Below are 21,152 nucleotides of genomic sequence, written 5' to 3'. Positions count from 1 at the left end.
GAATTATTTCATTTTTATACTTGATTGCCTTCCACAAACATCTGCGGAAATGGCGTCAACGAACGCCTGTTTATCCAGTCAGGATGGCCGAGCGGTCTAAGGCGCTGCGTTCAGGTCGCAGTCTCCTCTGGAGGCGTGGGTTCGAATCCCACTTCTGACAGGAAATTGCAACCTTTTCCATTGGGAACAGATGGAACTCCTTCTCACCGACGCTCATTAGTACAGAACTGTTGATATTAAGATTAAAGGATTAAAAGCTATCAAATCCAAGCCATCGCTGTGTGGCATGGCTCATAATCCCACTTCTGACACTACCCTTACGCTGCAGTGACATATTGCCAATGTAGATGCTTTGTCTGACGCAGCAGGGGGGTAGTTTGCCCATTGGGAAGATGTCGCAGAAACTTCGCTATGCGTGGAATCAGATGTGTGCAAAAATTCTCAAAGAAAACATCATACCCTTGACAAACATTTGTGTCAAAATTATGAAGCAAACATTTCTTACAGAGCAGAAAGACAAATATTTCATGGAAAAATATTGATTTCAAGAGTAAATTTAAGACTTTTCAGATTTGATTAAACATTAAAACTATTGAAAGTAATTTTCACAAAGCTGCTTCTGTAGCAGAGCCGAGGTAAGCAACATTGCCGCGACATCTTAGCGAATGTGCAAACTACCTCAATAAAAAGTTCAATAAAAAACTTAACTCTTGACTCAAATACATAACTAAACATGGTCTTCAATCAAGACCTCAAGTAGAATCAGGTGTCATAGTGCTGGGTTAAACAAAGACCCAACGCCCTTGCTGGCCATTTTCGGGTTAGAGTGGACACCCCTCCTTCATATGGATGCGTTTTTCTTTTTACGTAAGCGATACTCCATCCTGGTCCTGGACATCCACAGAGTATGCTGCTTTTTATTTTTCCTCGAGATCAACAACCAATTGAGACCCAAGATAGCAGGTGACCTGAGTTAACCGGTTACTCTACTAATTTAACTGATCAGTTATAGTGCTGCACAAGTTCTGAGTAACAATGAAATCCAGCAAACCCTGTGGCTCTCTAGAAACCTACTGTGTTTAAGGTGATGGGCTCTGTATCCATTGTGTCAAAGTGGAAGTTTTGTCCAAGTGGTTATGAAGGCGATGAACTAGAAATCCATTGGGGTCTCTCGAAAATTCCCTGAGATATCCACGGGAAGGCTTGAATCCTGACCATTTGGGGTAATGAGCTGTCCATATGATTGATATGTGTGGCCTCCCTCAGTATTCTGTAGAAATTATTTCAAGGAAATGCCAGTCTTCCAGTGAGAATGGCCTGTGTTCACATCACGGTCTCTTGGAGTCCTAAGGTTTTAATCCCACTTCTGATGCTAAAAGAGAACCATTTCCTTTGGATGCAGACCATGGCTCTTCTTAGCTGCAATAAGAGAAATGGTGGCGTTGCCTAGGACTAACTGAGACGATGGCTCAACTGGATCTTGCTCGGCATTCAGAGAGAAGCATTTCCTGTAGGCTGGGGTTGCAGTCCCATTCTGAAAATACAAGGTGAGCCCTTTCCCTCAGGTAGCGATTACCGCTTTTTTTCGGGACGTGTTTGTGCAGGATAACTTTTCCACCTCCGCATGGGAGTTTTAAAGACAGGTAGTCCTGTCCAAGTGTTTTACCCGATTAACTGCAGATCCTTTTGGTTTTCAAATACGGATTCGTTTTCGTTGGGTAGAGACTACGGCATTCGACCACGGCAGAAATAAAGACGTGCTACTTACCTCTAAAGTCTAGGGCTCAACTGGATCATGCTTTCCATTCAGGTTGTAGCGTTTCCTGTGGAGTGGCATTGGAAGCCCAGTCTGACCACACAGGTGAGGCTTTTCCGTCAGCGAGTGAATACAGGTTGTTTCTTGATGTGCTTGTCAAGAATACGTTTCTGACTACTCCAGCGGTGCTGAGCATTGTGGGTAATCGTGGCCGAGTGGTTAAGGCGATGGACTTGAAATCCATTGGGGTCTCCCCGCACAGGTTCAAATCCTGTCGATTACGTGAATTATTTCATTTTTATACTTGATTGCCTTCCACAAACATCTGCGGAAATGGCGTCAACGAACGCCTGTTTATCCAGTCAGGATGGCCGAGCGGTCTAAGGCGCTGCGTTCAGGTCGCAGTCTCCTCTGGAGGCGTGGGTTCGAATCCCACTTCTGACAGGATATTGCAACCTTTTCCATTGGGAACAGATGGAACTCCTTCTCACCGACGCTCATTAGTACAGAACTGTTGATATTAAGATTAAAGGATTAAAAGCTATCAAATCAAAGCCATCGCTGTGTGGCATGGCTCATAATCCCGCTTCTGACACTACCCTTACGCTGCAGTGACATATTGCCAATGTAGATGCTTTGTCTGACGCAGCAGGGAGGTAGTTTGCCCATTGGGAAGATGTCGCAGAAACTTCGCTATGCGTGGAATCAGATGTGTGCAAAAATTCTCAAAGAAAACATCATACCCTTGACAAACATTCATGTCAAAATTATGAAGCAAACATTTCTTACAGATCAGAAAGACAAATATTTCATGGAAAAATATTGATTTCAAGAGTAAATTTAAGACTTTTGAGTTTTGATTAAACATTGAAACTATTGAAAGTAATTTTCATTCTTTTATGCCTGTGCAAACTCTCTGTAGTCTTTCGTGCTTGATGATGTTTTCATTGATACTTTTCCCACAAAGCTGCTTCTGTAGCAGAGCCGAGGTAAGCAACATTGCCGCGACATCTTAGCGAATGTGCAAACTACCTCAATAAAAAGTTCAATAAAAAACTTAACTCTTGACTCAAATACATAACTAAACATGGTCTTCAATCAAGACCTCAAGTAGAATCAGGTGTCATAGTGCTGGGTTAAACAAAGACCCAACGCCCTTGCTGGCCATTTTCGGGTTAGATTGGGCACCCCTCCTTCATATGGATGCGTTCTTCTTTTTACGTAAGCGATACTCCATCCTGGTCCTGGACATCCACAGAGTATGCTGCGTTTTATTTTTCCTCGAGATCAACAACCAATTGAGACCCAAGATAGCAGGTGACCTGAGTTAACCGGTTACTCTACTAATTTAACTGATCAGTTATAGTGCTGCACAAGTTCTGAGTAACAATGAAATCCAGCAAACCCTGTGGCTCTCTAGAAACCTACTGTGTTTAAGGTGATGGGCTCTGTATCCATTGTGTCAAAGTGGAAGTTTTGTCCAAGTGGTTATGAAGGCGATGAACTAGAAATCCATTGGGGTCTCTCGAAAATTCCCTGAGATATCCACGGGAAGGCTTGAATCCTGACCATTTGGGGTAATGAGCTGTCCATATGATTGATATGTGTGGCCTCCCTCAGTATTCTGTAGAAATTATTTCAAGGAAATGCCACTCTTCCAGTGAGAATGGCCTGTGTTCACGTCACGGTCTCTTGGAGTCCTAAGGTTTTAATCCCACTTGTGATGCTAATAGAGAACCATTTCCTTTGGATGCAGACCATGGCTCTTCTTTGCTGTAATAAGAGAAATGGTGGCGTTGCCTAGGACTAACTGAGACGATGGCTCAACTGGATCTTGCTCGGCATTCAGAGACAAGCATTTCCTGTAGGCTGGGGTTGCAATCCCATTCTGAAAATACAGGTGAGCCCTTTCCCTCAGGTAGCGATTACCGCTTTTTTTCGGGACGTGTTTGTGCAGGATAACTTTTCCACCACCGCATGGGAGTTTTAAAGACAGGTAGTCCTGTCCAAGTGTTTTACCCGATTAACTGCAGATCCTTTTGGTTTTCAAATACGGATTCGTTTTCGTTGGGTAGAGACTACGGCATTCGACCACGGCAGAAATAAAGACGTGCTACTTACCTCTAAAGTCTAGGGCTCAACTGGATCATGCTTTCCATTCAGGTTGTAGCGTTTCCTGTAGAGTGGCATTGGAAGCCCAGTCTGACCACACAGGTGAGGCTTTTCCCTCAGCGAGTGAATACAGGTTGTTTCTTGATGTGCTTGTCAAGAATACGTTTCTGACTACTCCAGCGGTGCTGAGCATTGTGGGTAATCGTGGCCGAGTGGTTAAGGCGATGGACTAGAAATCCATTGGGGTCTCCCCGCACAGGTTCAAATCCTGTCGATTACGTGAATTATTTCATTTTTATACTTGATTGCCTTCCACAAACATCTGCGGAAATGGCGTCAACGAACGCCTGTTTATCCAGTCAGGATGGCCGAGCGGTCTAAGGCGCTGCGTTCAGGTCGCAGTCTCCTCTGGAGGTGGGGTTCGAATCCCACTTCTGACAGGAAATTGCAACCTTTTCCATTGGGAACAGATGGAACTCCTTCTCACCGACGCTCATTAGTACAGAACTGTTGATATTAAGATTAAAGGCTATCAAATCCAAGCCATCGCTGTGTGGCATGGCTCATAATCCCACTTCTGACACTACCCTTACGCTGCAGTGACATATTGCCAATGTAGATGCTTTGTCTGACGCAGCAGGGAGGTAGTTTGCCCATTGGGAAGATGTCGCAGAAACTTCGCTATGCGTGGAATCAGATGTGTGCAAAAATTCTCAAAGAAAACATCATACCCTTGACAAACATTTGTGTCAAAATTATGAAGCAAACATTTCTTACAGAGCAGAAAGACAAATATTTCATGGAAAAATATTGATTTCAAGAGTAAATTTAAGACTTTTGAGATTTGATTAAACATTAAAACTATTGAAAGTAATTTTCATTCTTTTATGCCTGTGCAAACTCTCTGTAGTCTTTCGTGCTTGATGATGTTTTCATTGATACTTTTCCCACAAAGCTGCTTCTGTAGCAGAGCCGAGGTAAGCAACATTGCCGCGACATCTTAGCGAATGTGCAAACTACCTCAATAAAAAGTTCAATAAAAAACTTAACTCTTGACTCAAATACATAACTAAACATGGTCTTCAATCAAGACCTCAAGTAGAATCAGGTGTCATAGTGCTGGGTTAAACAAAGACCCAACGCCCTTGCTGGCCATTTTCGGGTTAGAGTGGACACCCCTCCTTCATATGGATGCGTTTTTCTTTTTACATAAGCGATACTCCATCCTGGTCCTGGACATCCACAGAGTATGCTGCTTTTTATTTTTCCTCGAGATCAACAACCAATTGAGACCCAAGATAGCAGGTGACCTGACTTAACCGGTTACTCTACTAATTTAACTGATCAGTTATAGTGCTGCGCAAGTTCTGAGTAACAATGAAATCCAGCAAACCCTGTGGCTCTCTAGAAACCTACTGTGTTTAAGGTGAGGGGCTCTGTATCCATTGTGTCAAAGTGGCAGTTTTGTCCAAGTGGTTATGAAGGCGATGAACTAGAAATCCATTGGGGTCTCTCGAAAATTCCCTGAGATATCCACGGGAAGGCTTGAATCCTGACCATTTGGGGTAATGAGCTGTCCATATGATTGATATGTGTGGCCTCCCTCAGTATTCTGTAGAAATTATTTCAAGGAAATGCCAGTCTTCCAGTGAGAATGGCCTGTGTTCACGTCACGGTCTCTTGGAGTCCTAAGGTTTTAATCCCACTTCTGATGCTAATAGAGAACCATTTCCTTTGGATGCAGACCATGGCTCTTCTTTGCTGTAATAAGAGAAATGGTGGCGTTGCCTAGGACTAACTGAGACGATGGCTCAACTGGATCTTGCTCGGCATTCAGAGAGAAGCATTTCCTGTAGGCTGGGGTTGCAATCCCATTCTGAAAATACAAGGTGAGCCCTTTCCCTCAGGTAGCGATTACCACTTTTTTTCGGGACGTGTTTGTGCAGGTAAATTTACACCACCGCATGGGAGTTTTAAAGACAGGTAGTCCTGTCCAAGTGTTTTACCCGATTAACTGCAGATCCTTTTGGTTTTCAAATACGGATACGTTTTCGTTGGGTAGAGACTACGGCAATCGACCACGGCAGAAATAAAGACGTGCTACTTACCTCTGAAGTCTAGGGCTCAACTGGATCATACTTTCCATTCAGGTTGTAGCGTTTCCTGTAGATTGGCATTGGAAGCCCAGTCTGACCACACAGGTGAGGCTTTTCCCTCAGGGAGTGAATACAGGTTGTTTCTTGATGTGCTTGTCAACAACCAATTGAGACCCAAGATAGCAGGTGACCTGAGTTAACCGTGTAATCACATGCTTTTACCCAGGACCAGGAGGCTTGACCACTGGCTTAAAGAGATGCTATTCAAAGCATTTAAAAGTCAATCCAAGTTCCCTTTTAGTCCTGACTTGCACTACATTAGATCAACTGTTTCCTTATAAATGTCTCCTTTTGAAACTTTATCGTATGAACAGTCACTAAACTGCCCCAAAGGAGTGTTTTATGAGGACCACTTGTTGATAATCACTGAAATTTAAGTTTAAATACATGCAGGTCACATGGTGGAGGCAAACTGCTTGCCCTGCTAATACAGAACCGATTCCATTGGGTACGGGCTACAGCTCTCCTTCTGAGCCATTGTCTGAGAAGCGAAGCGAAAACCTGGTGAAAATTGAAATTACAGCTCCAATTAATTCTCATGCAGCTTTCAGGTCCAAGTCTTCTCTGTTAGCAGGGGTTGTGATCCCAGTCTGACAATACAGGCGAAACTGTTCCTTCAGGTATTGATTACAGTTCCAATTCTGGACGTGTTTGTGAAGAATAACTTTTCCATCACAAGTGGAGGTTTACAGGCAGGTAGTCAAGTCAAAATGGTAATGATGATGAACCAGACAACCATTGGGGTCTCTCGAACTCTACTGGGTTTAAGGTGATGGACTCTGTGTCTGTTGTGTCCAAGTGAGCCTTTTCCCTCAGGTAATGATTACAGTTCCATTTCTGGACATCACATGTGGAGGGTTACAGGCAGGTAATTGACCAGGCAGCAGCAGCTTTGATATCTTTAGTGGTGGCCACTTGATTAAGGCAGGGCTGTCCAAGCCTGTTTCTGGAGGTCTACCGTCCCGTAGGTTTTCTCTCCAACACTTACAACAAGGCACACCTCATGCAACAGCTAGAGACCTCATTGAGTTCCCAAATAGTGGAGTGAGGTGTGCCAAATTAGGGTTGAAACGAAAACCTCCTTGACAGTAGATCTCCAGAATCAGGGTTAGGCAGTCCTGTATTAAGCTGATGGAATAAAAATCCAATGGGGTTTCCCTGTGTAGGTTCAAATCCTTTTCAATACGTGCCTTCCTTTCACAAGTTACCCCTTGCCAACTGAGATAATCTTCCAGACTATCCTGGTAGTTGTAGTTCTCCTGGACTGTAGTTAGACTTGCGATCTGCTCCTGATTTTCCTCCTGGTGTCAACATACTGACATGTAGCAATGTTTCATTTGCTCCCGAGCTATGCGGTGGTGACGCTCTCTCAATCTGGGTGTGGTTGTGTGACACTGAGGTCAGCCGAACGCCCTTTTCACATTAGCCGCAGCCGAAAGGCCTATCAGTGCGTGCAGCGACCCCTGCTGGGAGAGGTGGTGTACGTCTGTATTGCAACCTTCTGGGAGGATGAGGTTTTTTGGACAGCATGACCTCAGGAGTTCAGTGCTGCATTGTACTATTTCAAACACGAGTCCTTGTTATAGCATGGTTACCTCAGGATGGCTGAGCAGTCTATGGTGCTATACTAAAGTAAATTCTCGGAGCAGATGCATGCCTCTCATATTCAATCAATCACTATATTTAATTTTCTCATTGTTGCACCTGTCATGGACAATGATGTTGGAAGATGTAGCGACATTTTGGCTAGTAGTGTTTGACATAATAATATGTAAGGTATTTATATACTGAAATAAGTGTGTGGATATGGTTATTTATGCATTTCAGATGCACCTTTATGTACCCATATAGCCCTGGTTTTCTCCTCATTTTCTCGTCAAGCTCTTGCTCTGTACTGTCTCCAGCCAAGTTGTAATTGGCTGTAATGAGTGCATGAATATATAATGAGATCCAGCATAATTGTCAAAAATTATTCGCAAAAAATATACATCATGTTAATACCAATATTATACCATAATACCAATATCACTCACACAAACTATTGTTAGGTCTATTCTTGCCTTCGGAACGGAATTATCTCTGGTCAAAGTTTAAACCAAACCAAGATGTGCGCTTCAAAGCATTTTAATGAAAATTATACAAAGCGGCCACATGGGGGCAGTGTGTCCCCAGGATTCTTGGTCAGCGCCGGACAGTCAACCAGAGAGATTACAGCTGTAGCGTTAATACATTTATTAACAACATTTTTTTTTCACGAAACATTAAATACAAACTTGGCATCCAGTGCATAAATAAAATAATTTTACCCCCTATAGTTTTAATTCCATACTAAATTCCAGCCAGAGGAAATAAAGTGATGTAAATTCCTGTTACAGCAGTTGACTGAAACTTGTTTCCTCTTAGCACTCTGTTGCAACATTGACTTCTACTCCTCTTTAAGATGGATGGTCATTCTGAAGTAAATGTTGTCCTTTGGTCTGCCATTAGTCATTAGCTTTATATTTCATAAATCAGGAATTGTTAGTTCCCTTGAACTTCCTGTGTAGGAAGAACAAATCACTCTTAGACAGCCTTTCATGCAAGCATCCAGATGGGTATCAATGAGGAATATTATTGTCATTAGATCAAAATGTCAAACATTCATATGGTGTGAATCGTTAGGTACACATCATCAGTAAAAATAAATTTGCATCAGGCACATACCTGTAAATCCCCATTTGACCAATGGATTTGTTATGCAAAATATGTAGTTGCCTTTTTCTGCTCTCCTTGTCTTTACCGTCTCTTGTGTTTGCATGTTACTGTGGACGGGGAGCCCAGTGGTAAAATAAGCCATATAATATTGCTACACACAGGGGTGTAACCAACACCTAAAAAATACCATGGTCAAGAAACTCGGGTGGGGTGGGGTGGGGTGGGGTGGGGATGGAGGTGTTACATCGATTATGCTCTTTTTTCTCTTTAATTTAGTTGTTTAATTGTGGATGCTTTTAGGGTGTAAATGCTGTATGTATGACTCTAGATTAGGTTTAAATTAGAAAAAATATTAAAGACCATTAATTCCTCTCCTAAATTAATTGCAATTGATGTTCACACTAAAGAATGAAATTAAATACAGGCTTTGGAAATGGACATGTACAGAGGACTTGACCTGGGTGGTAGGTAGGGCCCTGCCTACAGATCAGAGTCAATGTGGTTATCTTACCTCACCTGGTTAACTCGTCACACCTGGTTAACTCACCTCATCTAGTTAACTTACCTCACCTGGTTAGCTCACCTCACCTGGTTAAATCACCTGGTTAACTCACCTCAACTGGTTAACTCACCTCACCTAGTTAACTTACCTCACCTCATTAGCTCACCTCACCTGGTTAACTCACCATGCCTGGTTAACTCACCTCACCTGGTTTACTCAACTCACGTAACTCACCACACCTGGCTTCCTGGGTGTGAAGTGCTTGTTGATGAAGGTGAAGAGGATACCCTGCAGACACTATGGGTCAACTGCAGTGTGCTTAGCTGGAGTTTACACCCCAGGCCTAGACCTCTAGACCACAGAACTGCATTACAACTAGGACAGCTAATTCTTATTTCACAGATTTGAGTAGTTGTTCTAGTTGTAATTAAGTTCTATGGTCTAGAGGTCCAAACCTGATGTTTAAATTCCAGCGAAGCATGCTGCAATTGACCCCTTGGCTCTCCGGGATCAGGGCAGAGTGCACCAGCACCTGGAATTATGCAGGGTGAATACACCACGGTTGCAAAGGACATTCAGGCATCTCATGCTTAGTTGATGGAATTCAAGAATATCCCATAAATCAATGGTGCCCGATCATGTGCAGTGGATGGACAAGAGTATGCAAGCTTTCATTTCCAACCAATCACTAGACCTGCCGATTTCATTAATTAACACACCTTTAACCAGAGGGGAGGGAACTAATTAGTGAAATCAGCAGGTGTATTGATTGGTTAAAAATGGAACTCATTAGTGAAATCAGCAGGGGTGGTGATTGGTTAAAATGAAAACCTGCATACTCTCGGCCCTGCACAGCACGTGATTGGGCACCACTGCCATGGACGCTCGATCAGGTGCAGATCTGGTGACTAAAAGGGCCGTAACAAACGCAATCTTTATTGCTCTCCTCAGACTATTGTACGAATAGTCCTGCACAGGGGGGAGGGGGGATTTGTAAGCTTGAAATACACTCCTGTCTGTTGGAAGAAAATGCTTTAGCGTGGGGTGACTATGATCATGCAGTACCAGCACGTAGCCAGTGCCATCGGCCTCTTCTACGGGTACGAATCCACCCAGACCAGGAAAAGCACGTCGCGCCGTTACAGAACCTCCAGGACCCTTCACTGTTGGCACGCGGTTGTATCCTTCTAAAAGTCTTTTCGTGTCATGGGGCATGGTCCGATGTAGTTACCTTCAGCTGTGCTTGCTCCTGCTTGCTAAACTCCTTTTAGAATCATCTCATAGAACAATATCTCCCAGCCCAACACTCCCTAATCCATTTTGGCGCTGACTCCCCAAGGTGACGCATCAGACAGTTGGCTGCTGCTCACCTTTTCCTGTGGAATCTTGTGGATATGTGTCACTGTCTGTGATGTGAGCAGGCATCGCTACTGAGTCAGAATGTTCCTCGATTTCATCTTACTCTTGCATGCTGGGACAAGCCTCAGATTGTTTCTATGATAAATTGATCAACAGTGCGTCAGGACCATAACAGATTATCACTCTTTACTAATTCAGCTGTTGATACATTTTACAAATTAATTTAATGCGTGCGTGACACCTGTATATGTGTGCGCGTGCGTGTTTTGGCAGTAAACTGCGGGTGAAGGACTTGGAATGTCCAACATTTCCGTGGTATTTGGTTAAAGTATCGAGCCACAGGTCATAAGGCAAACATAAACGGCAACTATTACAGACAAATACTGCCTGGGGGGGGGGGTGGGGGGGGGGGGGGGGGGGGGAAGTGTGTGTAACGTGACGTCTGTCAACAGTGGTAATCGATCAGTACAGTGTGCTTGGAGACGAGAACAGGATACACCAGTCAACAATATCCAAATCTGTCAGGCGTCGGAACTCCAGCTGGTTTAAAGGCAGCGTCCGGTTCAAAATAAACACATTTTTACCTTAAGGTTAAAATGTAAAAAAATAAATAAAAGTGTGTATAGTGCGTGTGTAGCCTCATACGCGCAGCGCGTGTGTGTAGCCTACATACACGCATTTATCACTTTAGCTGTGTGTTAGCACGCACCAAAAGACAAGACAACCCAAGCGTAAATAATAACGTAACACAACCATTTAAACATACTTCACATAATCCACAATTTCCTTACAACAGGCTGTTGTATGATCACTTTTTAGTTGTTTGTCGATAATGAACGCAGCTTTATTTTCGACAAACAACTAAAAAGTGATCATACAACATGATGCATTTTAACCGGAACAGTATGTCAAAGCAGTTTCTTTTTCGCCTTTGCTGATTGAGCAACTCTTGATAAGGCACCAATTTGCAGATGTTTAAGGAGTTTCGTTTCTTTCAACAGCAGATCAAGGTGTTTTCACAACCACACCACAGCCGTCATCGCTCAGAAAGTACAGAACTGCCAAAATGCATGTGCGCTTGTGTGGGCTCACGCCTGCGCTAAGAGGTGTCAGGTAGACACACGTGATCCGTTTTGCGAACAACCGATCAGATCCATAACGCTTGAATTTTGTCGCCCGAAGTTATATATTTTTAAATATAAAACTGCAGACCTGAGCAGATGTAGCCTACTCCTTATTGGAGACGCTGAAGAGACACCCGCGTGAGTCGTAGCAGGTATGCTATTGATCTGGTATATTGATACGAACTGTGCTACATTTTTTTTTTTTGCTTTACTGATTGAAAAACCAGGAAATGTTTATCTGCTTTATATTTTGCTGATTTAAAAGATAAATGTGATATCTGCTTTATTACACCTATAGACGAGACAAATCGGCTACAAGTGACATCTTAATTTTACAACTCTCCGATCATTTCAGTCTTAGATTCGCATTGAAAATTATTTTATGGTCAATAGCTCCATTAAACTTATTGGCTTGATCTCTTGTCCATCTGTGGAGGAGAGATGACGACACACAACCGTGTTTTAGTGGACTATATGACTACTGCCGAGCACGCATGTACCGTAGCTTGAACAGAGATGTTCACGAATCTTGTCAACTTGTAGTTGAACGGAGGTTATCGTCTCCTGGCATCTTCCTTCAGTCCTGCTTATGAACTTGTCTGGGCTTTAGCTGTATAGCCAAAGTAAATAGAACACATGTTCTAACAATGTTAAGGGGAAAAAAGGGTTATTTCTACAGTGTTACCCAACCACTGGAAAAGCTAACCGTCTAGTGAAACAAACTATACGCTTCAAAATATTTTATACACAACCCGCTACTCCTTTTGTCTTTGTGAGGGGTCTATCGTGTTTAATCTCGTTGATGTTGAAGCCAGATCTGACTTAGACTTAGAAATGGCAGGATGACGGTACGTGGACAGAACTACATGATAGGAACGTAGTGGCATAAAGTATATTATATCTTGCTTTGAACTGATATCCATAATCCTTGGACTGATCACACGGGGATGTTGATCTTTCTCTCTCGTACATATAAACACTGTGTATTCCCCTTGTCTGTCTGTATACTTTCGTTCCCCACGCTGCTTGCTAATAGCCCTTCCCCTTAACTCACTGTCAGATCACCCATAAACCTCTCTGTCTCTTCACAGAGTGGACTGGATGCTACACGCTTGAGTCCTCTGTTTCAGTGGGCATCGTGGAGACAGGATTTATGGTCCACGGTGGGAACGGTGTGAAAAGGTGAGTCAGTTAGCCCCGCGATCAGCGCTGCCCTCTTTCATCTCCTTTCCCTCCCTCCTCTCTGCGTAGGCTACTCCAGAATCTAAGGAGTGGCACTTAGCCCAGCACCCAGCGAACACTGCAGTACGCACTTTTACCGGGTTCGTTCTGTGTTTAGCCTGTCCTCTCCCAGCTCATCACAGGAGTTTTACAGAGTCTCTGTTTCTCTGTTTACTGTTTGTTTTCCACCGAACGGTAAACCTGGCAGTTTGAAGTAGGCAGGATCTGCGGGCGGCTGCGGCGTGAAGACGCGTTAACCAAGCTTGTCGCTTTGAATTACTGTCAGCGGGGTTGCGTGCGCGGAGCTGCTTTTGTGTTTTTCGCACTCCAAACTGTCAAAACTTCCCCGTTCAACTGGCATCCGTGAGCTTGTGTTGCAGCGAGCTGTGAAGCTCTCTCAGGCTGAAATTTACACCGTTCAGGATGTCTGTTGTGTAGGGTGACATAACAACACTCAAATGTGATCAAAAACCAAGAAAAGATGCTTCATTTTATTAGAATGAACAGAAACGTGTGCTAGAGTGGTAATTCACATTCATGTCCCCAAATTTTATTATATAAAGGATTACGTTCTGTTCTAAATCTGTATGGGATTGCATTTGAAAATTCAAAAAATCAAAATTCTGGTATGGTTTGAGTTACCAAAAGTACTTTAATACTTCCTTGAAGACATGTAATAAATTCATGTTGTAAACTTTCTCTCTTCAAGGAAATTATACCAATCTTGGTCTTGAATACAGTGGCATCATTCTGGGTTCTGTGGTGGTGACTGACTGCTGAGATGCAGTCTGTTAGGTGACCTTGTGAGCTGGAGGACCACAGAACTAACTCAGGAGGTCCAAAAGCACTGTGGAGCAGAGGTGTGGGAATAGCTGGAGGTGTGGCTTGGGGGAGTGGCTGTGGGTGTGGGAGTGGCTGTGGGTGTGGCTGTGGTTATGGGAGTGGGTGTGGCTATGGGAGTGGCTGGGGGAGTGGTTGTGGTTATGGGAGTGGCTGGGGGTGTCACTAGGGGGAGTGGCCATGGGTGTGATTATGGGTGTGGTTATGGGAGTGGCTGGGGGTGTGGCTGTGGTTATGGGAGTGGCTGGGGTGTGTGGCTGTGGTTATGGGAGTGGGTGTGGTTATGGGAGTGGCTGGGGGTGTCACTAGGGGGAGTGGCTGGGGGTGTCACTAGGGGGAGTGGCCATGGGTGTGATTATGGGTGTGGTTATGGGAGTGGCTGGGGTATGGCTGTGGTTATGGGAGTGGCTGGGGGGTGTGGCTGTGGTTATGGGAGTGGGTGTGGTTATGGGAGTGGCTGGGGGTGTCACTAGGGGGAGTGGCCATGGGTGTGATTATGGGTGTGGTTATGGGAGTGGCTGGGGGTGTGGCTGTGGTTATGGGAGTGGCTGGGGTGTGTGGCTGTGGTTATGGGAGTGGGTGTGGTTATGGGAGTGGCTGGGGGTGTCACTAGGGGGAGTGGCCATGGGTGTGGCTGGGGGTGTGACTATGGGTGTGGCTGTGGGAGTGGCTGGGGGGGTGGCTGTGGTTATGGGAGTGGCTGGGAGTGTCACTAGGGGGAGTGGCCATGGGTGTGGCTGTGGGAGTGGCTTGAAGACAGACAGTGGCCTGCTTATTTTTACCTACCAGATTATGGATCCGTGCCTTCTAGGGCTCATTGCTTGACCAAAAGACTAGACTAGGGCTGTGTCCAAAACAGCATCCCAACTACTGTGTACTCAATTTGTACTGTCTGCAAAACTTTACTGGCAACTATTTATTGTGTATTTCTTTATTATGCGAAGGGCAGTCTGTGGAAAATATCCTCCGTACTATTTTCCTGTGTTACTGCGGAAGTTCCGTAAGATGTGCCCTTGTAGTAAAAAGACTCCGCCTCTTCCTCTCTCAGGGACCTTCTAAAAAGTATGGTTTACTTCCTGAAATGTGTGCTCCTGAATATACTTAGCGAAACCCCAGGAATAAGTATATCATCCTCTGATTTTATGTGCACTACATTTAGAGAAAAGTCTACTTAACACCTTTTTCATCAAGTGTACTCAACTTATGTATTCAAGAATAGGCAAGTAAGCGGTATCACACATGGCCTAGCATTTTTAGTTTTTTTTCAGGGACTGCCAGTGCATCATAGATATGACTGAACATGGTTATTTTAATTAAGGTAAAGATCCTGTATAGCATGCCTTTAAATATAGGACTTAACATATTCATTAATTGGCTAGAGTCCACACACCTTGTTTCTGTGACCTAAATTGGTTGCTGTTTGAACGAAAAGCACAAAAACCAGCAGACACTGTGGCCCTCCAGGACTGGAGTTGCACCTGCATATGCTGGGGTCCTCCAGGGCTTGAGTTAACCCTGAACACACCGTGGCCTCCAGAACTAGACTAAAGCCGCGTTTCCACCAAAATTACCCGGAACTTTCAGTCCCAGGAACTACTTTACCAGGAACTAAAAGGTTCCTTCAGCCAATGGTTGTCTGCGTTTCCACCGGGGTCTAAAGTCCCGCGAAGATTAGGCAAATTAGCCCACTGACATATGAAAAAGCGGCGTTGTCGTCGGTCCATCTGTCATGATTTCTTCTGTAACCCCATACTACCACCGAAGTAGCCTACATTATTTTCTAATAACCGGGACAGCCCGGAGGGGTTTATTCCACTTATATACAACGGGTTACCAACAATGACTATATATGGTTACTTTTGTATTTATTGATTTTTATCGATTTAATCACATGGAATTGAAATATTCTTCTGCAGCCGTTTGGGCATATTTTACCGCTGTCAAGCAAACAAATAGGATATAACAGGCCAATAGTCAGATTGTAACTGTTTTATATATCCTCTCAAACACATTCATTATGTTTTTATGCGAACATTCGCTTTCATGTCTTGACATCCGAAGCAACAGAATGCATTCACATTTCCAATATAGGCTAACTGGCAACAACAGCAGAAAACATGCACACGTTGTAAACAATTTGCTGTTTGATTACTTTCTCATCGTCAATTCCATATAGCCTAGGCTAATCGCAAAATGACAAGAATAGAACGAAAACTCGGACTTGCGTGAAAATTTAAATTAGTAGTGGTACAGCCACCGTTTGTTTTCCTTCGAAGTTACTGCTAGCCGAGCAGCGAAGTGTGCCCTCCAGATGCGAACCATGCACCATAAATGAGTCCATAGTCTTCCTGTGGTCTTTTTGTGGAATTGAAGAATGGGAGAGTAAAATTACGGCAGTCTGAAAAAGCTAAAGGTACGATTACTAGAATTAACCTGTTATTTTACCCTGACAAAAAGTGCGGAAGGTGATTTCCAGTTTGCTTTTACTGTATCACCAATGTGAATTACGCAGAACTACCGCATACCTCACATAACTGTATCAAACGTTTTGAGTCAATTACAACGGGCTAAGAAAATCCGGAAGAAAATATTCAGCAACCGAATTAATCCGTTTGAATGTTTTAGCACGTAATATGCTGTCCCAGCACGAATGCTTAGCATTTTATAAAACGAATACTAAAGCAAGAAAAGAACAGAAGAGCACACGTTATAATTCCAAGACATTGGCAGGCTATAACCAAAAGTAGGCTACTGCGCGGCATAACATACAAGTTTGATTTGAAGTTATTATGAAAATAAATTGTTTTGCGCCTGCATATTTTCAAACATGGCGCCTGAAAATAGACACAAAAAAATCCCATGAGTACTCGACCAATCAGAAATGTTCAGCGCTGCAAGCTCCACCCAAAAGGTTCCTGTACTTTCGGAAAGTACTACCCCACGAGCAGGAACCTTTTGGGGGGCAAAACAAAGCCCCCAGAACTAAATTTAGACCCTAGTTCCTGCGGTGGAAACGCACTGAGTTCCTCAAAAGGTTCCTAGTTCCGGGGTATAGTTCCTGCGGTGGAAACGCGGCTTAAGATGCAATAGCTTTCACATTTTGACGTGATACTGTAGCCATTTCAGAAATTGATTTTTTAAAATCTATAATAACCCAGTAGGGTGCTTCATACTGAGTGAGTTGTCAGAAGCTTGGTGTTTTAAGCCAGAAGTTTCGGACGAGTATTAAAATGGCCTGAAACCCGAAGCAGAGGCCCTGGAGAGTGAGGTGATTTATCTCGGGGCTGAAGGCCGGATGGCTCCCGCCCTTTGTCCCATTCTGCCGACCTGCAGAATCTCCCAGCATTCAGTGCAGCAGCCCGCGGCTTTGAGTCGGACCCAGGGGCCAATGGGGCTTTTATTGCTAGTGCAGAATCACATTAGCACTTTATAACTGGAGGTTTATCTCTCTTGTTGTATCAGTTTGGTATCAGTTAGGTATCAATTAATACGTGCAGACGCCGCCCTGTTCAGCGCTGTGTGATTTCCTGTAAGTAACAGGCAGGGCTGACCCTGCGTAGAGAGAGACTTTACCCAGGTCACCTTGCGGCCATTTGTCATCTGTCACATGGGGGACGCCCTGGGTGAGAAGTCTGCACGTACTCAGGTCACATGTGGCTGATAATGGGATGTGATTGGCTGCGTGTTCCTGCCCATGACCCAGGGATAATAAAATGGGGATAAGATAACTGTGGCATCAGTTTCTTGTAGGAAACAGAGAAGAGCTCCATCATTCACAGAGCACATTGGTAACAACAAACAGAACAACGTTGATGGTTATTGGTGGATACTACTGTATGGCAACCCACAGGGTACATGAAAATGTATCCATCAATCAGTGTTGGCATTGTTCTATAGATTGTCACCCATGCACTTTTTGTAGGTGTTGGGTGACTAATACTCATTCCTCTTAATTTATCAGTTCTCTGTTTGTCGTGATCGGTAGTCTGTTATGAGAATGAATCGTGAACCATGGATTTAGTCTGTAGCTTGGGTATGACTGAATGCCAACCGTGCCAGCTGTGTAAATCTTGGCCATGCCAACTGCTGGATATCCAGGGAATATGCTCAACACATTTACATGAGAATGAGATCTTTTCCCCGGGTAAACAGTTTGATTGAGCATTGCCGTTTTTCAGAAGTGCAGGGGGTCAATTTCTAATCACATATGTGGGTCTAAAGCATGGGAAATGTTAAATGCTGTCCACAGCATTAAATCTACAGACCGGATCAGGCTGTCAGCAAGCCAGATGATTTCTAATGCAGCAGTCAGACCGCACGCTCAACAAAGCAGGGTCCATATTTGCATGCGTCTGAGACGCTGGAGTGGCTAGCGGTCGCGCTAACGGAAAAGCTCGAGCAGACTAGCATCAGTGCAGCTGCACCTCTGGGTCAGTGAGCACGTCAGTGCAGCTGCACCTCTGGGTCAATGAGCAAGTCAGTGCAGACGCTGAAGCAGTGCAGCGTGAGAGCGTGTCCTCACCTGCATGCATGTGTGCGTGCCTGTTAGCCGCAGCATAATTTTATTGCGACACTTACTAACAGAAGCAGGGTGAGACAGCGGGATGCAATGCTACCAGGATGGTACAAAAAAGTCTTTCTGTTCGGCCCAGATAAGACTTAGGGTACTGGCCCAATTGGACGAGGGACAAATCAATCAACTAGCCTGAGCCAATCTCATAGTAGCTCTGGGCCAGTGGGCACTCCTTATTGTCGAGCCCTGTTTTCTGACCAAAGTTATTGCTCTGACACTCTAATGTAATCATCAAAATCCATTCTCTACCGGTACAGACCATTCATATTTACAATTCATATTGTGGCACATATTTTTACCGGTATACTGTTTATAGTGCCCAGGCCTACATGCATATTAGCCCCATCAGATCGGACTGAGTGAACCCCCCCCCCCCTGTAAATATCCGCCCGCGTAAATAGCTAAACCACACCGTGAGAATCGCTTTTGCTGTAAGTTTGCAAACATTCATTTCCCTCTGTGTTCAGACTATTTAAACAAAGGTTTGTTTTACTTAATTATTTAGATAATTAGAGGATAAGTGATCAGTCTAGGCCTCAGTGGGAGTCACTGTCATGTTACTGTGTCTCATAACAATTACACTGCAAGCAGCCACGGGTGGTTGATGTGCTACTAATGCTAGTGTGCTGAAGCAGCTACTGAAGTTTGGGGCACTGGTTGGCATTTGGAACCCTGCATGCATGAAACCCCACATGTTGACATGTTAATGTGTCACGTGATGTCAATGCAGTCACTAACAATAGGAAGCAGGCCGCTTATGGCAAACTAAGATATGAGGGAGGTTTGTGTGTCCCTTTTGTGCTCATAAATGAAAACCCCCTAATACAATGGACAATCCCTGCTGAAAATTCCAGTTTAAACCAGCCTAAGCTGGTCCACCAGCTGACCAGCTTACCCTACAAGCTTAACCAGTTTTGACCAGCCACAAACCAGCTATAACCAGCTAGAAGTGTAAAACACAGCTTAAACCATTTTAAGCCGGCTTAGAATCCCTGCTGGTCTTAGCTGGCCTTTTCACCAGGGACGTCCCTACACTTAGATTGCCAATGCCTGGAGTTCTGCCATCTTGCGGGAATTCTCCATACCCGGATCTGGTCACTAATTTTGAATAAAAATTTGCCATCAGCAGTCTTTTTGGTTTTTGGGTTGCTAATGGCTAACTGTTTGAATTAATAGTTCCCCCATCAGTTTACAGTGTGGTTTACTTTGTTTAGTCCTTAGTTTGCTATGAAATTTGTCCTAGTAACATAGTGTGGGCATGTCCAGGAAGTCAGGTGGTACAGTAACAATCCCTCCAGGGTGATTCTGCACATCCAGGAAGTGATGTGTAAACCGTATCTTCAGGAAGTGATGTGCCAATAATGTAATGGGCTGGCAGCTGCTTGCATGAAGCAGGGGAGCCACAACAGTGTGGAAATTCAGAAACAATGTGACATGGCCATGCAAATCAATAGACTAGAGACTATGTTTGCAGCCAGTTCTGGATAAAATACATATGTAAAATATTTTAACACTTCAGATGCTGGCAAGATTTGAAAACACTTCTGCAGGTCCCCAAAAATTGTCAACAAAATGTGTTGCTAACCAAAACATAACCATATAAAAGAACTATGTTCTGTGTATTGGTGAAAATAGTTGTTTCTTTTGAAAATGTTCAGTAATCAGCGGGAATTTTAGTGGTGTCTAAAGGTGTTCAGGCATTTCAAATTAAGTATTTGACTTTGGTTTGCCTGCAAGTCTTGTGTAAGTGCCATCCACCTAGGCTGTATGAAATTACCTGGTGATAAAACCGCACCAAGTTGTACTTGTGTAAAGTTGTGCTTGTTTACCAGTGTTTGCACTGACAGCACTTCTTCTGTCTGTTTGTTTGGTTGTGTGGCTAGAAGCTCATTGTGTTGTCTCATTGTGGTGAAGTGCACTGAGAATGGGCGGTGAGGCTCATACCCAATAGCCTGCAGCAAACAGTTTTTTTTTTTGCGCACATCGTTTAGCGCTCAAGCAAAACGTTCTCTCTGCAGCTCCTGTGCAAATGAGAGGAACGCTGCACACCCAGTCTAAATGATGTGCTCTCTAGCTGGTTAACCTGTAATGAAAAAAAGAAACAAAATAGCTGTACAAAGCTAAATTGGTGGGCAGGAAAAGTGAGTGAAAGTACTGACCAACATCATGAAAGAAGACAGTAAGCCATTATAAAGATACTTAATAATGTCCCTCCCAGTTTAGAATCCATAACTTCTTTGTTGCTATGCGACCACGGTAAATATTAAATATTAAATTACTAAATATTAAATCTACACCGCTGAATTTGAATGCAGATGTAGTGGGCATAGATTGGTGTCTCCTCGCGTAGCCTGTAGAGCACTATCCACATGCTCATTGCGAGCCGCGACGTCGGCGGTTCGAATCCGACCGTTCGACTTTTTCGCATGTCTCTCCCTCTTCTTCCTGTCTCTCTACACCAGTGGTCTCCAACCCTGGTACTGGAGAGCTACAGGGTCTGCTGGTTTTTGTTTTCACCTTAAAATCAGCACCCAATTGAGACCCAAGACACTAGGTGAGTTGAGTTAACTGTGTAATCAACTGCTCTAATTGATTCATGAAGTGCAGAGTCACTTTGAAAACCAGCAGACCCTGTAGCTCTCCAGGACCAGGGTTGGAGACCACTGCTCTACACTGTCCTATCCAATAAAGCGGAAAAAGCCCATAAAAATGTATTTAAAAAAAAGATGCAGTGGGCATAGCTCAGCTAGTTCACTAGTGAAGCACAGTGAGGTTCAGTAAAGCGAAGGCCTTGTAGCAGGTTACCGTGACAACA

General features: G+C 44.0%; 1 protein-coding gene and 5 non-coding genes across 10 annotated transcripts in view; all 6 read left to right on the top strand.

Annotated features, from left to right (window-relative positions):
* Nucleotides 1–77: 77 nt before the first annotated feature.
* Nucleotides 78–160, top strand: trnal-cag. Its single transcript has one exon. It is a non-coding gene; the product is annotated as a tRNA-Leu (tRNA).
* Nucleotides 161–1,957: 1,797 nt separating this feature from the next.
* Nucleotides 1,958–2,039, top strand: trnas-uga. The gene has a single exon. It is a non-coding gene; the product is annotated as a tRNA-Ser (tRNA).
* A 78-nt stretch (nucleotides 2,040–2,117) lies between these two features.
* On the top strand, nucleotides 2,118–2,200 carry trnal-cag. The gene has a single exon. It is a non-coding gene; the product is annotated as a tRNA-Leu (tRNA).
* Nucleotides 2,201–4,066: 1,866 nt separating this feature from the next.
* trnas-aga lies at nucleotides 4,067–4,148 on the top strand. The gene has a single exon. It is a non-coding gene; the product is annotated as a tRNA-Ser (tRNA).
* A 78-nt stretch (nucleotides 4,149–4,226) lies between these two features.
* Nucleotides 4,227–4,308, top strand: trnal-cag. The gene has a single exon. It is a non-coding gene; the product is annotated as a tRNA-Leu (tRNA).
* A 7,331-nt stretch (nucleotides 4,309–11,639) lies between these two features.
* mical1 (microtubule associated monooxygenase, calponin and LIM domain containing 1) overlaps nucleotides 11,640–21,152 on the top strand; it is a 39,756-nt gene continuing 30,243 nt past the window's right edge. For all 5 annotated transcript variants that reach the window (XM_035383403.1, XM_035383407.1, XM_035383405.1 and 2 more), the window contains exons 1-2: nucleotides 11,640–11,855; nucleotides 12,795–12,885. The gene's annotated coding sequence lies outside the window, so the exon portion shown is untranslated. The remainder of the gene's footprint in view (nucleotides 11,856–12,794; nucleotides 12,886–21,152) is intronic.

This window comes from Anguilla anguilla, chromosome 11 (assembly GCF_013347855.1).
Source record: "Anguilla anguilla isolate fAngAng1 chromosome 11, fAngAng1.pri, whole genome shotgun sequence".
NCBI classification, from domain to species: domain Eukaryota; kingdom Metazoa; phylum Chordata; class Actinopteri; order Anguilliformes; family Anguillidae; genus Anguilla; species Anguilla anguilla.
This window is presented reverse-complemented; position numbering and strand designations above follow the sequence as displayed.